The sequence below is a fragment of the Citrus sinensis genome, chromosome 6 (genome assembly GCF_022201045.2).
Source record: "Citrus sinensis cultivar Valencia sweet orange chromosome 6, DVS_A1.0, whole genome shotgun sequence".
Taxonomy (NCBI): domain Eukaryota; kingdom Viridiplantae; phylum Streptophyta; class Magnoliopsida; order Sapindales; family Rutaceae; genus Citrus; species Citrus sinensis.
In genome coordinates this window covers 1,375,637-1,380,758 of record NC_068561.1, presented here as the reverse complement: position 1 = coordinate 1,380,758, position 5,122 = coordinate 1,375,637, and positions in this window count along the sequence as shown.

The window sequence follows — 5,122 nt, the reverse complement described above, 5'->3', positions numbered from 1 at the left end:
TTATAGAAAAATATGGTCATGGTCTAGAAACAAATTTAAAAATTACAAATATAGCAACCAAGAAAACTGATAAATCGAAATTCATACTTTTCAAAACTTTACTCTCCTATTATAATAGAAATATAATAAATAAGACAGGCCCCACAACAAACACATTACATAGTATCATAATTATAATTTAAAGATATGTAAAATTTAAGCAAGTGTATAACTTTAAAAAGTTAAATAATAGAGGATAGGAAATGGAACTTACCAAATTAAACACAACAATCTGCTACTATATCCAATTCCAAGAACAATTCCAGCAACAATATTTATTACTGAATTCCAAAACTTGGATTCAAGAGGGCTAAAAAGGTACCAAGAAATTACATTAATCATATAAGTAAGCCTAGGAAGAAATAATAAACTACAACTTCAAATAATATACATTAGTAGAGCAAAAATGAAAGCAAACACAAAGAAAAGCTTCAAGTACCTTAATATAATGCCTTCAACAAATCAAGAACACTGAACTGTCACATTTATGCAGCAATCACAACTATTTATAGTTGACAAGCAAATGTTATGACTGAAGACAACAACAGTAACAACAACAGTACCAGCAGATGCAAAATAGCTACAACACGACATGCATAGGTAGGAGAGGTGAGAATCCCTCAATTTTACATAACATAATCATTTACTAAAAATCCCACCTCAGGCTTTGTTATAGACAATTCAGGCCAATATTTAAAAAATCAGCTATCAGATCATAAAGATATATAAGTTGCAGATTATCTCTAAAATTCATACACTAACACTCATTTAACTTAACAAAGCTTCAATATCAAAATTAGCTAGAATAAAAAAAAAATCACACACAGACGCATGAATATAAATCAAAATTACCTAGAATAAACAAAATTAAAAACATTATGCAATGCACGAATACAACTCAAAACAGAACTCAATATTTTTAAAGACTATCTTTCTGGGAAATTATTTAATAAATTGATTACCGAAATAAAAGCAATACATGCAAATACATTTCAATTTTTTAAGAAATTATTTACTACTTTACATAAAAGTAGAATGAATAGTCAAAATTAAATACATACAAATGCAGTAATGACTCACCAGTCACCAGTGGGTGTGAAGCTTCAATTCACCGTCAAGGCTAGGGTTTCAACTTCGACAACAATGATTTGGGTCTTCTTTCATAGTAAGCGATTGGGTTTCAATTAGCACTGACTTCGTCGCAGCAAAGAGAGACGGTTCAGTGACAACCGTAGCAAAGAGACGGTTCAGTGACAACCGCAGCAAAGATAGACGATTGAGTGAAACAATCAAAACGGCGCCCAACGATGGGTGTTTGGGTGTCGTTAGTTTGCTATGGCCGGCCTTTGAGGGTTTGCTGCAAATGTGCTAATCGATTTTGAGATTCCACAATGAGGCTTAAAAGTTTTCTTAACACTTAGAAAAATTTTTGCCTCTTTTCTCACAAAAATATTTTCCCCCATTACAAAACGCAACATTTTATTATTATTATTTTGTTATTTACGTTTCTGGTTTTTCTCAAACACTTGCAAAACACAATGTCTTTTAATTTAAATTTGTTACTTTAACAGAAACGACATCGTTTCACTTCTTTTTTAGTAATAAATATTTTTAAAAATTAAGTCAAACCCGCACAATTAAAGTCAATATAAAAAATCAGTCTTTCATTCTTGATAGGCAAATAATCTATCACTAGTCTATCATAATTTCTTAATATATGATATTTATATCACCAATATATCATAATATATTGATAAATGATATTTCTATCACAATTTTGTCATAAGTGTATGACAAAAAATAAATCTATCACGAATCTATTGTTGTAGGCCTCCAGACCAAAAGTCGTCACACATAGGACTGTCATAGTAGGCTCTTTTTCTTGTAGTGAGCTAACATATATATTCTATATGTAGATCCTAAATGGAAACAAAATCCTAATACCAGCCACGTAAAAGTAGAATCCAGATTAGCAAACATTTTATATTCCTGCTACATACAGTCTTGAATCAATAACATTACTTTATCTCTTTCCAACAATCATTCAACAAAAACTTGGCATTCACCCACCAATGCTAACCCCATAACACATTTATACAATCACTAAGTGTTATATAAAAGGCAAAGCAATAGAAATCCAAGTATCAATTACAAACATCCACTACAATAATTATCTAGCACTAAAAAAAAAGGGCAAGAATAAATAGGAACTATAAAATTTAATTAAATATATGAAGATAAACTCTGAACAAGGAAGCCAGAACTTACTTGACAAGCTAACTTCACAATACATAGCATATAATGTAAAATCTATATCAAACTCTTAAACCAAAAAAATAAAAAAATTATTCTTTACTAATTAATAATTTTTCTCAAATCAATCCAGAGCATTGAACTCAAACTAGAAATTATAGATATTTTAAAACAATTACCCCATAAACGCTGAAAATATTGTGCACAATAATCAAGAGCTACACCTAGATCAAATGAGCTGGAAAGTTTTGATAGAAGTAGGTGACTTCCCAATTCAATGAGTAGTATGTCACGGGTTGCTTGATATATGCCGAAATCATAAGCTAATTTTGCGCGCACAGTTGCGCTTAGCAAAAGTCTGCCTCGATGTGGAGTGCACTTGGAAGCAGGATACGCTTAGCACAAAAGGTGGGATGTACTTAGAAATTGGCCGCCAGGACAAATGACCGACAATGGTGCACTTAGCAAATTATCCAAGTGCAGTTCAAATTCTAGACTTTTCCATAATTGTACATAAGTTAGAAGTTTCTAGGCTTCTTTACTTAGTTCCTTAGAGATATTTATGGAAGTTACTTGGAAGTTTCCTCCCCTAGTACTCCCACACCTATAAATAGTGGTGAACCCCCTCATTTACACACCACACCACACCACGCACACCCACCCACCAGTACACACATATTCTCGCACACACTCTTAAGCGCTATTGTAAAAACTCTCTTGTACAATTATTTTTAGTGTGTGCTAAAATACATTTTGGCCATATTGCTCTCTTCTTGCTAGCATTGTCGTAAGTATTTTCTGCTTAGCTACCTTGAGAAGAATCAAAAGGCTTACTTAGCGACTTGTGTGCCAGAAGTCATCTAAGTGTTGTACGGGTTTGCTACGCAAAACTCCCATTACATGACAAGTGGTATCAGAACTAAGGTTTGCACTTATGAAATCTTGCTTAATGAACAATGGTCAACCCTCCTAGCACAACACAAGAGGGCGTAGTCGGTGTGGAGGTACCGGAGCAAGTCCGTGGCCTCTAGGAGGGACGCACATAAGCTAAGTCTTGCGGCAAGTCCAAGGCTGCTTCCATAGACGCCTTGGATCCTCACATAGCCACGCTTGAGACTTCGATGTCCGCTGTTCAGGATACCCTCGATATATTGGAAGTGAGGGTCGTTGGTCTCGAGGGCGAGTACGGTAAGTTCACAGTAGCCACCAAGGCCCTCATGCAAGACTAAGCCGACTCTCTTCGAGGGCAGTTTCGAGCACTACATGATGAGTTACTTAACTTGCGTACCTTTGTGCAAAGTGAGCTACGAGCGATCCGTGCGGAGTTATAGGAAGCCATTCGAAGTGCAAACGGATGCCTCCAACTTCACCATTAGCGGAGTCATTATATGAGAAGGCCACCCACTAGCGTTTGAAAGTTGGAAGCTCAACGACACGGAATGCCGCTACACGGTCCAAGAGAAGGAAATGATCGCCATCATTCATTGCCTACACGTGTGGCAACACTACTTGCTTGGCTCACACTTCGTGATCCTAACGGACAATGTAGCTAGGAGCTACTTCCAAACGTAAAAGAAATTGAGCCCCAAGCAAGTAAGGTGGCAAGACTTCCTCGCAGAATTCGACTATCGGCTCGAGTATAAGCCCGAAAAAGCCGACGGCATCTTAAGTCTCAAAACAGAATTGGCAACACTTTACATGAGCCAACCGAACTTCGACCTTGTCTCACAGTTCAAGAAGGTCTCCACAAGACCCGCTAGCAAAGGAGTTTTTGAAGAAAATTCTTGAGGGCAAGACAAGGCGATTTTGGCAAGACGAAGACACTCTCCTCACCAAAGGAGATCGACTCTTCGTGCTTAAGTGGGGAAATCTACGCAAAGAAGTGATCAAGGAGTGCCACAACTCGAAGTGGGCTGGCCACCTGAAGTAGAGTGCACAACTCCACTCGTCCAAGCCTCGTACTTTTGGCTGCACATGAAAGATGACATTGAGGCATATGTGCGGACTTGCTTTATGTGCCAACAAGACAAGACGGATCACCAACTTCCGGCATGATTGTTGGAGCCCTACCAATAGCATCAAGGCCATGGGAGAGTGTCACCGTGGACTTTATCTTGGCCTTACCCAAGTCTGAAGGGTGCAGAAGCATTATGGTCGTGGTCGACTATTATAGTAAGTATGTGACTTTCATTGACGCACTAACTGATTGCAAAGCGGATGAAGCTGCCTACCTATTCATCAAGCACATCGTAAAGTTGTGGGTAGTTCCGAAGAGTATTGTGAGCAATCGAGACCCATGATTCACCAGACGCTTTTAGATGGAGCTCTTCAAGTTGTTAGGAACCAATCTCAAGTTCTCAATAAGCTTCCATCTGCAAACTGATGGACAAACCGAGTGCATTAACAGCCTCCTCAAGATGTATTTGAGGCACTATGTGATCGATCACCAGCGAGATTGGGCTAAGTTGCTGGATGTTGCCTAATTCTCCTACATTCTTCAACGAAGTGAGGCTACAAGCAAAAGTCCTTTCGAGATCATCATGGGGTTTCAACCTATGACGCTCAAGCCATAGCCTCTACTTATGGTGGAAAAAGCCCAAGGGCTCACAAGCTCGCCCGCAAATGGCACAAGGAAACAGACATCACACGGGCTTGTCTCAACAAAGCCACATGAAGAATGAATAAATGAACTGATTCGAGGAGATGCCACGTCGAGTACAAGGAAGGCGACCAAGTTATGGTGAAACTCCTACACCAACAGTTCAAGACTTTGCGAAAAATCCACCAGGGGTTAGTAAGGTGATACGAGGGGCCTTTCGAAGTTGTACGA